This window comes from Megalobrama amblycephala, linkage group LG9, assembly GCF_018812025.1.
Source record: "Megalobrama amblycephala isolate DHTTF-2021 linkage group LG9, ASM1881202v1, whole genome shotgun sequence".
Lineage (NCBI taxonomy): Eukaryota > Metazoa > Chordata > Actinopteri > Cypriniformes > Xenocyprididae > Megalobrama > Megalobrama amblycephala.
Window position 1 is genome coordinate 35,701,817 of NC_063052.1, and position 13,463 is coordinate 35,715,279.

A 13,463-nucleotide genomic window follows, 5' to 3' on the forward strand; every position below is an offset into this window, starting at 1 on the left:
ATTAAGGGTACAAACTACACTTTTACAGTAAATATTACTATATTAAACACTATGAGTATGTTTGAGTATGTTTGAGTATGTTTGATTAACCAGTCATTTATGTTTTGTTTCTGTGAATTATTTATGTTTTAAAGTACTACCATAATAATGATAAATCAATGACAACTACATACATGACTATAAATGATTATGATTTTTTTTATAAAAACAAACAAAATAATGTTCAAAATAATAAGAAAGTAAAGCACTAATGTATAGTTGCCTTTGAAGAAGATTTTATTATAGTAAAATTGATTATAATACAGCATAATATAAGCATGTCTCACTCCACAAATATAATCATACATGAACAAAGAGCAGAAAGGGTATGCGCTTGCTAGTAAAAAAAGTATTACTGTTTTGGATCTACACATGCTAAATATCTTTTTTTAAAACAGACTATCATACCCGAATTTTTGGCATGCCTTTTAGTTTCATTTCATTTGTACCAGTCAGAGAGTCAAGCACGAAAAGGGTGTCAGTCTGAGCATATACAAACTAAATTGGATAAAAAGAAACAAATAAATTAGCAAATAAATGTCACTGAAAGATTAAACATGTCTAAATGGGCATATGTAGTAGCTTATCATTGAAATTAGCACTCTTTTACTTACCACAAACCTCCAGTGATTTTTAGTGATATTGACAAAAGTGATGACCCCATCATATTGCTCTAAGTTGACCTGTTTATCAAAAATGTAAAAGATCATGTCTGTGCAGTGTACATGTGAAAATTAAATATCATAAGTAGTTGCACTCACTTTTCAAAATCCTTGCTGTTCCATCTGCTCTCTTGTGCCATTTAAAATGACACCTGTGGTGAAATGGCTTAGCTGGTAGAGATTTGCATCCTCCTTATTAAGTACAGTTCTGAAATAGCACTCAATAGTCTAAAATGATAAAGCATTTCAATTTGAATCACATTACTTGATTGACATACATTGAGGACAACATTTACTGTTACATACAAATATAATTGTAATTGTGCATTTAGATTTTTGTTCTGTAATGTGTACCTCTCCAAATAACCATTCATGTGGCCTCAGTGCATTGAATTCCTTGTGATGTAAGGAACTCGAGATCCTGGCTAGGAGACTGAACAATGGCTACTAGCAGCTCTGTATGTTCCTTCTTCTTCAATAGCATCTGGATCTGTAATGATATGAAGTTCATAGAGTAAATAATAGCATACCTTCATATATGCAATTAATAGTTTAAAGTTTTGTTCTAATGACTTCATTACCTGTTCATCTACATGGAGTCCATCTGCAGGAGGCTGACATGCATCAGAACTTGAAGTTTCCACTTCCACATCCTTCTTGATCCTCTTTTTGGGGAGCAGGTATTTTATGTGGAACAGAAAAGAATTTGGATTTGGTGGATGGGAAACGTTCTTCCTTCTTCCAAGTTTCTTGAGACTGATCAAGGTTCAAAGGTGCCTCAGGTTGCCGCAAAAGCTTTTGAGGAAGTTCATGCTTGATGATATGCTCTGTATACCTCGCTTGTAGGGACTTGTGCATTTTTCTTATGAAGGTCCCTGGTTTGACTTTTTTTTCTTTATGCATTATGGAATGTTTGACAATTCCAAACCACCTTTCAATGTGACAGTTGGCATCTCTTGTTTTTGGTTGTTTCTTTGTTGTCTCCATGTACTGTTCATGACATTCATCCATCAGGTCTCCCAACACTCCAAAGAGGAAAGATAGCAAGGTATACCAAAGAGGACTGTGAGGATGCCTGGACAAAAGTATGGGTTGTCTTCTGTTGCCAACCCTGTGTCATCATCAACCATTTCTTCCTTCACCTCTTTCATAATCTGCTGAAAAAAGGCATAGAATGGTGATTTGCCACTGATGGTCGTTGCATGTGTTCTGTCTTCACTTTCACACATTTCCTAGTCTTCAGATTGGGGAGTTTCTTCCAGTGGCTCCTCTTTGGATCTTGAAATGACACTCTCCAAAATACGCAGACTTTCTTTGACGAGGTCTGTGTTTTGTTGGGTTGTGAGCAAGGCACATAATGCACGGAACACCTTTCTTTATTAAGTCATGTTGCTGGCATTTTGAAGTCTTGCAAAAGCAGATGTGGCAAAGTATCTCAGTCCTTTGTCATCTGTTTGCCTACAGATTGCCTGTCTGACAGCTTTCAGGATGTGAGCAGAGCAAATGTGTAGTACAATATATGACTTCATTTCATCCACTGATTTTTTTTGTTCATGCAGAAGTCATATGCTCTGTTGAGGTAAGTGCTGATGTGCTCTTTGTTGAAAGCGAGCATCACACTTTGTATTAAAGCCCAGCTATAATCAGTTTCGACCTGGTGAATTTTTATTTGGGTGTACTTTGATAAATGCAAAGTGAATTGCATGAGCCAAAATGTGATTGGTGGTACTGAGTGCTTCATTGGTCATTGGAGAGCATCTCACAAATAGGCAGTGGTGGTGCATCTCGACCTGCATTTCCTGGAAGAGTAAGCGCATAGTACAACACCGGTTTTGGCTGTTCTGGAATTTTTGACACTACACCACCAGTGGCATCAAGATAGAGGGACACAGGAGACTTACTTCGCAAATGATGCACAAGAATGCTGATCCCCCAACTCAGAGTACAAATGAACAATGAACCGATTCACACTGAAATGCTGTATGTAGCCTGGTATTGTGAAGCATTTTTCGTCAACGTCCTTAAATATTGTCTGCATTAAGGATATTTCCATCTTGATGTTAAGAGTGTTTAATGAAGTCATATTAACTGAAGAAGTTCAGTATCAAAGGTCTAAGGCTGTTTTGATGCACACAGACAGTTCCAGTTCAATAGCTTTTGAAAACACACTCACAGCCTTTCAAAAGAAGTTGTAAAATATTTATATTAATGTAAAGAACAAATGAAAAGTGTTTAATGAAGTCATATTAACTGAAGAAGTTCAGTATCAAAGGTCTAAGTCTGTTTTGATGGACACACACAGTTCCAGTTCAATAGCTTTTGAAAACACACTCACAGCCTTTCAAAAGAAGTTGTAAAATATTTATATGAATGTAAAGAACAGTTGAAAAGTGTTTAATGAAGTCATATTAACTGAAGAAGTTCAGTATCAAAGGTCTAAGGCTGTTTTGATGGACACAGACAGTTCCAGTTCAATAGCTTTTGATAACACACTCACAGCCTTTCAAAAGAAGTTGTAAAATATTTATATTAATGTAAAGAACAAATGAAAAGTGTTTAATGAAGTCATTTTAACTGAAGAAGTTCAGTATCAAAGGTCTAAGGCTGTTTTGATGCACACAGACAGTTCCAGTTCCAGTTCCACATAGTGCGCATTAGCGACATCTGGTGGTCAGACTTGTTTCTCCACCATATCTAAATAATCTAAATCACAGATCTACGGTTTGAAAAAGCACTTGACCAAAGCTTCGGAAGTCCGTGACATACGGAATCACTCTTGTCTTGAATCAGTTATATCTAATATAAACTAATCTCATCTAAATTAATTAATTTGTGCCTCTAAGCCTCGGTATCAACCGTCCCATCACTAGACTTAAGTACCATGGACAGTGAGTCTTTATCACACTGTCAATCGAAACTTGCACTTTGTAGATGGTTCCTCAGATTAACGATGACGTCACAGCCCTCCACAGAGGTAAGTGTGTTTGTTTGCTGTCGAGCTCTACAGAAAATTGTGTTGTACTTTGTGCTCATAACAGTCAGTAACGATAATAAAATTAAATGAGCCTTTTTAAATGCAGATTCACAAAGTTATTGAAAGCGGAAGTCCGAATGTGCGAATATAAAACCAACTTTACCGAAGTCCTCTTCCTCCGTCATACGAAGAGAAGTCACGATATCTTCCGTCTCATCCCCCATAGTATAGATTAAAGTGTTCACCTGGTTTACATCCGGCTGTATCTCTAGACCTGATGCAATCCGGAATCTCTCAAACCTTCGAATCCACTTGGGCCACTCTTCTGGCTTTGTGAAGTCAGACTTGGGTGACTGGAATCTGGAATCGCTCCATTTTCTTTCCTTCTCGTCCGCCGCGAACATTAACTACGAGTCATGTTAGTTTTGCAAGCTAAACTTCAGACTTACTAACTAAAATTAACGTGAGTTCTCTCCAATTAAATCGGCAAAAAATCATGTTCACCCGACTTGAGAAACTGAAGTCTTCTGACACCATGTAGAGTTAAGTAGCTCTAACTTAAATAAACACAGAGAGACATGTACATCATGTGCTCTCTAAGCATGACTTTATTACCATGCTTGGTTTACCACTTCCCCCACCTAACCACAAGGGGACAATGTCACATCAGCGGTGAACCATGGAAATTTTGAAAGGCTTCGAAACAGTTATGACGTAACAAAGCATCGTTTGCTCTCAGGAACTATAGCAAGGGAAATGAGGTTAAATCAAGAAGTTTATATTCCTACAGTACCAATAACGGTAACGCCTCCGTGGATATTTCCTCAAGTGTTTGTCAACTTGTATTTACTGGAAAATTATCATTTATTCAAAGACATAGGAAATCTAGCAGCGGTGGTAGAGGACAGAATTCACACAGTATACCAGAATTATGTAGCAATATATACAGATGGATCTAAAGACCCTACGGGGAGAACATCATATGCATTTACTATACCATCCCTACAGATATCTAATAATAGGAGAACAACAGATCATCTGGCAGTTTATACAGTCGAGTTAGTAGCAATTGTGTCAGCCCTGAATTGGATAGAACTAGCCAATATAAGCAAAGTAATTGTGTGTTCAGACTCAAGTTCAGCATTGATGTCAATACAATCATTTTCATCCCAGAGTAGGCAAGATATAATTAATGAAATATATGAAACACTTTTTAGAATTCATAATTGGAACATAGAGATTATATTTTTGTGGGTACCAGCACATAGGGGGGTTAAAGGAAATGAGATAGCAGATTCACTAGCAAAGGAAGCAATTAAACAGGAAAATGTAATGGAGATTTTATTAAGCAGAACAGAAATAAAGGCAATGATTAAAAGCAAAATCACTAACAAATGGCAAGATAAATGGAATCAGGGAACTACAGGCAGACACCTTTACAACATCCAGAACGAGGTGGGAAAGATGAGGAGGACAGGACGAAGCACGAAGGAAGAGAATGTAATATCAAGATTGAGACTGGGTCACACAAGACTAAATAGTACGTTGCACCTTATGGGGAAACATCCAACAGCGCTGTGTGAATGTGGTCAGGGAATAGAAACAGTTGAGCATGTATTAATTCACTGTCAGAAATATGCCACAGAAAGGGAAATATTTAGAAGGACATCACAGCAGATAGAAATAAAACAAATTCTCAGTCAAACAGGAAATTATAATTTATTAATTGTATTCTTGAAGGAAACAGGGCTGATAAATAGGTTGTAAAGGTTTTTTTTTTTTTTTTTTTTTTTTTATATATGTATATATGTGTATGTGTATATATGTATATTTGGTTTATTTATTTCATTTAACATTAATATGTGTTTAGCAGAGGGTAAGAATTCTGGTCCACACTCCAGTATAGTAGGTGGCGGTAATACACCAATAACGTTGGCTGTCACCCGCCATAAAACAAGAAGAAGAAGAAGAAGAAAGCATCGTTTACTGAAATCACGTGACTAAAGGATTTGATGCTTCATGAAGCAGTGTTTTGAAAGCGTCCATCACTACTCAGAAGATCCTATGTGGAGGAACACTTCTCCCCAGCCTTAGACTGGAAATTGTCTCTGTTTGTGTGCACTGAGTTAGAATCAGTGCTTAACTTTGAGTTTGGAGTGGGACCTATACTCATTTGCTTTGTGCCAGCAATGGTTCCTTAATTTGCCTACCAGTTTATCCTTGTGAGGGTAATTAAAAGGTATTGTACCCTTCTAATGTTGACTTTTTACCTGTGGGTAACTAAAAGGTATTGTATCACTTCTTATTAGCTCTGTTTACTAGTTTATGTTTAAGCGGGAAATGTACGGGGAGAGTGCCTTTTTATTTTGTGTGTAATATTTTCTCCTTATTTTGGATAGAGAGGAAGTTCAGGGAAGTTTATGTTGATTTTTTAAATATTTTTTATGCAGGGTACTTCCTCTAAACTTTAGTTAGCTTTTCTTCTGTTTATTATTTTAAGCCATACTCTCTCCTGAAGATTTATTCCCATATTTTTGTTAAGCTTTATGGTATATGAAGAAAATAAACATTTTTTAACTTTTTCTTAAAGTTGTGTTTTCCCTCTGAGGCTGAACTGAGGCTCCAGACCCCTAGACTGGGAAAGGAACGTAACACGTCCCGTCACCACAGTTGCTTACCAAGCTTGGCTCCTCAGCGGAAAGCAAACATTTGAAGCACCTGATGCTCATTATATACTCGCACTGCGAGGCGGAGCAACAGATGCAAAAATCACATGCCTATGTGCATTGGCTCGTTTAGTTAGCCTCGAAGTGGATTGGTCTCTAAAATCAATTTCCCCCAATTCATCGGTTCGGTTCTGACGTAACGTCTCCATTCCTTCCTTCAGGGAACGAGGGTTACATATGTAACCCAGACATTTTCAGGCTAAATTAATATCAGTTTATACTTTCAATATGGAGGCTTGTTTGGCAATACTTGAAAACAGCTTTGCTGAAAAGTATGATTTTATGAATAAAAAGCTACTAAAAATTGTGTTGCAAGTTGTAATGATGCTACTACACTGAGATAAAGTAGAAGTATTTACAGTAAATCAGTCAATGCACTTTGAACAAAGCAAATCAGTTATACTCACACAAGATCCAGAGCGTGCAGAGACCCCCGAGAGCAAGAACGAGCGTCAAACCCAGAAGAATCAGAAGAGCTTTAGTCCACTTAGAGCAGGGATGGACAACTCCGGTCCTGGAGGGCCAGTGTCCAGCAGAGTTTAGCTCCAACCCTAATCAAACACACCTGAACCAGCTAATCAAGGTCTTTAGGATTAGTATACTAATCCTAAAGACCTTGATTAGCTGGTTCAGGTGTGTTTGATTAGGGTTGGAGCTAAACTCTGCTGGACACTGGCCCTCCAGGACCGGAGTTGTCCATCCCTGACTTAGAGGGACTGACTTTCCTCTCACTTTTTTGTTCTTCAGTGAAATTAACTGTGGTTAGAAATTCAATGAAAAAGGAAATTATTTCTGAACCCTTGAATCATTGCAGCATTTCTGTCTGGAACTATTCCTGAATTTACACTGGGTTTATTTCTGTAAAATACATTTTGAACAGAATATATTTTCAACACATTGACCCAACCAGACATTTTAATAATTGTATTCTAGAATTCAGTTCAACCTTTCATTTAAAATCTACCTTCATGGTTGACTCTTTTCTGAATGTTTACTGTTGTGTTTTTAATGCAATCATTGTTACCCAAAAAATATGAAAAACATTTATTGAAATTTTAGATTGAATGATATACAGTAATTCACAAATATTGTTCTAAGTTTCAAATTAGATTTTTGAAATGAAACATTCAAAACCACTGCTAGAGAAAACAAGCATTTGTGAACTGCAGTGGAAAACTAATTTCTTAGCATTTATTTCTGTTTTGTACTTTATATCATTTGTGTCTTTGTCTTTGAAATTTACTGGCAGAGACTGATGAGAAGTAAGATGCAACAACTTGTTATTGTGTCTGTGAACACAGGTGCACATCCTTCAAACTATCTTTTGGAGAAGCTAGGCTTGACTGCTACTAAGAACAGAAATTGAACATTTTCAGTACTTTTCCATTCCTAATATGTAATGTATGAGTGTATATAAAAACACGGCACACTAGACAAGGGTTTCTTTCTCTGCAGAAACCTGTCTGTACGTGAATGACCATTCTTGCAAGAATAAATACTTTAAAGACAAAAAGTTCTAAGATTTCATTACAGTCTCAACAACAAATAAATAATTTACACAACAAACTGGCGATGAGGATGTGACGACTGCAGGTGTTAGGTAAGGGGACGTCCCAGTGTTAAGTGACACAGAGAATATTGGATCTGTAAATGTATATATATATCATTGAGCACTGTGCTATGTCCGAACTGTTTGCATTTTTTATTTTATACGTATTATCATTTTATTCTTTTAATTCCTTTCCTGTTTTTATTTCATTTTTTCATGTATTTTATATCTTTTATGTATCATCTTGTTAGGGCCCAAGCGAAAATTCGCGCAGGGCCCTCTTGTTTTTCTAAGGATTATTATTATTATTTTTTTTTTTTTTTTTTTTTTTTTTTTTTTTTTTCCCGTCTTCCGGGGCATTTTGGGGGCCTTAACATGCTCAAAAACTCTTGAAAATTGGCACACACATTGGAATCCGCGGCCATTAGGACGCCGGAGAGGCTGGTACCCGGGCGTGGCAGGGGGGCTCGACAGCGCCCCCTTGAAAAAAGTCTGAAAATTTGGTCCATATATTAAACACGCTTGCACGTATTAGTATGAAACTCAGTACACATATAGACCTCATCGGGCCGAACAACTTTCGTGCTCTAAGTTAAACACCACGCCAACAGGAAGTCAGCTATTAAGGGTTGTTTGAAAAACGCATGCTCTGGAATTTGATATACTCCTCCTAGACGATTAATCCGATCGCCACCAAACTCGGTCAGCATGAAGTCAAGACACTGATGATTAAAAATTGCCAGGGGATTTTTGATATCTCGAACGGTTTGGCCGTGGCGAGGCAACGAATTTATGGCGAGAAAAAGGAAACAGGAAATGTGTTATAACGTCTGCATACATATATTGATCTTTATGAAACTTCACGAGTGTGTTCGTTATAGGAGTCTGATCACATGGATGTGACTATTGTGAGTCAAAGTTATAGCGCCACCAACTGGCAGCAGGAAGTGTATCACTTTTTGAAATGCTTTGAGATCACCCTCTTATTTTTACCTGATTTGCTTCAAACTTCATCAGTGTAATGTCAATACACAGCAGATGTAGACCTATGACAGGATTTTTGATATTTGAAATATTGTTGCCATGGCAACAGGTCAAACTGTAATAATATTCTTGAGTGTTTTTGAGGCTCTTAACATGCTTCAAATTGCATGAAACTCGACACACACATCAATATTGTCAACCAGTAGACATGGACAAAGCCATAGAAATGGGCGTGGTGGAGGGGCTCAGTAGCGCCACCTTTTGACAAAAGTGGGGGGGTTAGTTTTTCCTACAGTCACCAAACTCGGTACACATATTGTTCTCATCAAGCCGGACAATTTTCTAATTTACATTCATTAGCTCCGACCAACAGGAAGTCAGCTATTTTGGTTTGAATGTTAATTTTTTGAAAAAAACAGGCTATGAATTTTATACTACTACTCCTACAGGGTTTATCCAATTTACACCAAGCTTTTTTTAACTTGTTGCTAACACATTGAAGTTGTTTAATTGCAAACGGATTTTGGATATCTCAAACGGTTTGGCCGTGGCGAGGCAACGAATTTATGGCAAGAAAAGGGAAACAAAGTGTTATAACTTCTGCATACATTAATTGATTTTGATGAAACTTCGGCTTAGTCTTCGTTGTACAAGGCTGATCACATGGATGTGACTATTGTGATTCAAAGTCATAGCGCCACCAACTGGAAGCAGAAAATGTGTCACTTTCAGCATACATTGAGATCACCCTCTTATTTTTACCTGATTTGCTTCAAAATTCATCAGAATAATGTTAAAACTTGGCACATGTAATCCTTTGAAAATGGGCAGGGAGGAGGGGCTCTATAGTGGCACCTTGTAGTGCAGTAAATGTGGAGTGAATTTGACATAGTCCTTTGATGTTTAACCGTTTTAAGTGCCTATTGCCCGCTGTGCACAGTTGCCCTGAAGCCACCGGGGTGGCGGTGCCACCGGGCTTGGGCCCGCCATCGCTGCTCGCAGCTATATTTATTATTTTTTTTTTTTTTTTTTTTTTTTTTTTTTTTTTTTCCGTCTTCCGGGGCTTTTTGGGGGCCTTAACATGCTCAAAAACTCTTGAAAATTGGCACACACATTGGAATCCGCGGCCAACAGGGCCGGGCAGAAGCTGGTACCCGGGCGTGGCAGGGGGGCTCAACAGCGCCCCCTTGAAAAAGGTCTGAAAATTTGGTCCATATATTAAACACGCTTGCACGTATTAGTCTGAAACTCGGTACACATATAGACCTCATCGGGCCGAACAACTTTCGTGCTCTAAGTTAAACGTCACGCCAACAGGAAGTCAGCTATTAAGGGTTGTTTGAAAAACGCATGCTCTGGAATTTGATATACTCCTCCTAGACGATTAATCCGATCGCCACCAAACTCGGTCAGCATGAAGTCAAGACACTGATGATTAAAAATTGCCAGGGGATTTTTGATATCTCGAACGGTTTGTCCGTGGCGAGGCAACGAATTTATGGCGAGAAAAAGGAAACAGGAAATGTGTTATAACGTCTGCATACATATATTGATCTTTATGAAACTTCACAAGTGTGTTCGTTATAGGAGTCTGATCACATGGTATGTGACTATTGTGAGTCAAAGTTATAGCGCCACCAACTGGCAGCAGGAAGTGTATCACTTTTTGAAATGTTTTGAGATCACCCTCTTATTTTTACCTGATTTGCTTCAAACTTCATCAGTGTAATGTCAATACACAGCAGATGTAGACCTATGACAGGATTTTTGATATTTGAAATATTGTTGCCATGGCAACAGGTCAAACTGTAATAATATTCTTGAGTGTTTTTGAGGCTCTTAACATGCTTCAAATTGCATGAAACTCGACACACACATCAATATTGTCAACCAGTAGACATGGACAAAGCCATAGAAATGGGCGTGGTGGAGGGGCTCAGTAGCGCCACCTTTTGACAAAAGTGGGGGGTTTGTTTTTCCTACAGTCACCAAACTTGGTACACATATTGTTCTCATCAAGCCGGACAATTTTCTAATTTACATTCATTAGCTCCGACCAACAGGAAGTCAGCTATTTTGGTTTGAATGTTAATTTTTTGAAAAAACAGGCTATGAATTTTATACTACTACTCCTACAGGGTTTATCCAATTTACACCAAGCTTTTTTTAACTTGTTGCTAACACATTGAAGTTGTTTAATTGCAAACGGATTTTGGATATCTCAAACGGTTTGGCCGTGGCGAGGCAACGAATTTATGGCAAGAAAAGGGAAACAAAGTGTTATAACTTCTGCATACATTAATTGATTTTGATGAAACTTCGGCTTAGTCTTCGTTGTACAAGGCTGATCACATGGATGTGACTATTGTGATTCAAAGTCATAGCGCCACCAACTGGAAGCAGAAAATGTGTCACTTTCAGCATACATTGAGATCACCCTCTTATTTTTACCTGATTTGCTTCAAAATTCATCAGAATAATGTTAAAACTTGGCACATGTAATCCTTTGAAAATGGGCAGGGAGGAGGGGCTCTATAGTGGCACCTTGTAGTGCAGTAAATGTGGAGTGAATTTGACATAGTCCTTTGATGTTTAACCGTTTTAAGTGCCTATTGCCCGCTGTGCACAGTTGCCCTGAAGCCACCGGGGTGGCGGTGCCACCGGGCTTGGGCCCGCCATCGCTGCTCGCAGCTATATTTTTTTTTTTTTTAGGGCCCAAGCGAAAATTCGCGCAGGGCCCTCTTGTTCTTCTAAGGATTATATTAGGGCCCAAGCGAAATTCGCAGCTAGGGCCCAAGCGAAAATTCGCGCAGGGCCTCTTGTTTTTAAGGATTATTTTTATTTTTTTTTTTTTTTTTTTTTTTTTTTTTTTTTTTTCCGTCTTCCGGGGCTTTTTGGGGGCCTTAACATGCTCAAAAACTCTTGAAAATTGGCACACACATTGGAATCCGCGGCCATTAGGACGCCGGAGAAGGCTGGTACCCGGGCGTGGCAGGGGGGCTCAACAGCGCCCCCTTGAAAAAAGTCTGAAAATTTGGTCCATATATTAAACACGCTTGCACGTATTAGTATGAAACTCAGTACACATATAGACCTCATCGGGCCGAACAACTTTCGTGCTCTAAGTTAAACACCACGCCAACAGGAAGTCAGCTATTAAGGGTTGTTTGAAAAACGCATGCTCTGGAATTTGATATACTCCTCCTAGACGATTAATCCGATCGCCACCAAACTCGGTCAGCATGAAGTCAAGACACTGATGATTAAAAATTGCCAGGGGATTTTTGATATCTCGAACGGTTTGTCCGTGGCGAGGCAACGAATTTATGGCGAGAAAAAGGAAACAGGAAATGTGTTATAACGTCTGCATACATATATTGATCTTTATGAAACTTCACAAGTGTGTTCGTTATAGGAGTCTGATCACATGGTATGTGACTATTGTGAGTCAAAGTTATAGCGCCACCAACTGGCAGCAGGAAGTGTATCACTTTTTGAAATGTTTTGAGATCACCCTCTTATTTTTACCTGATTTGCTTCAAACTTCATCAGTGTAATGTCAATACACAGCAGATGTAGACCTATGACAGGATTTTTGATATTTGAAATATTGTTGCCATGGCAACAGGTCAAACTGTAATAATATTCTTGAGTGTTTTTGAGGCTCTTAACATGCTTCAAATTGCATGAAACTCGACACACACATCAATATTGTCAACCAGTAGACATGGACAAAGCCATAGAAATGGGCGTGGTGGAGGGGCTCAGTAGCGCCACCTTTTGACAAAAGTGGGGGGGTTTGTTTTTCCTACAGTCACCAAACTTGGTACACATATTGTTCTCATCAAGCCGGACAATTTTCTAATTTACATTCATTAGCTCCGACCAACAGGAAGTCAGCTATTTTGGTTTGAATGTTAATTTTTTGAAAAAACAGGCTATGAATTTTATACTACTACTCCTACAGGGTTTATCCAATTTACACCAAGCTTTTTTTAACTTGTTGCTAACACATTGAAGTTGTTTAATTGCAAACGGATTTTGGATATCTCAAACGGTTTGGCCGTGGCGAGGCAACGGATTTATGGCAAGAAAAGGGAAACAAAGTGTTATAACTTCTGCATACATTAATTGATTTTGATGAAACTTCGGCTTAGTCTTCGTTGTACAAGGCTGATCACATGGATGTGACTATTGTGATTCAAAGTCATAGCGCCACCAACTGGAAGCAGAAAATGTGTCACTTTCAGCATACATTGAGATCACCCTCTTATTTTTACCTGATTTGCTTCAAAATTCATCAGAATAATGTTAAAACTTGGCACATGTAATCCTTTGAAAATGGGCAGGGAGGAGGGGCTCTATAGTGGCACCTTGTAGTGCAGTAAATGTGGAGTGAATTTGACATAGTCCTTTGATGTTTAACCGTTTAAGTGCCTATTGCCCGCTGTGCACAGTTGCCCTGAAGCCACCGGGTGGCGGTGCCACCGGGCTTGGGCCCGCCATCGCTGCTCGCAGCTATATTTATT

The 13,463-nt window shown here is 38.5% G+C and overlaps 1 long non-coding RNA gene across 1 annotated transcript; it reads right to left on the reverse strand.

The window, feature by feature from the left end:
• Positions 1 to 183: 183 nt before the first annotated feature.
• LOC125276209 lies at positions 184 to 2,081 on the reverse strand. Its single transcript, XR_007186593.1, has 5 exons — positions 1,283 to 2,081; positions 1,056 to 1,191; positions 801 to 929; positions 654 to 722; positions 184 to 537 (listed from the first exon to the last, which is right to left on the reverse strand). It is a non-coding gene; the product is annotated as an uncharacterized LOC125276209 (long non-coding RNA).
• Between the last annotated feature and the right edge of the window lie 11,382 nt (positions 2,082 to 13,463).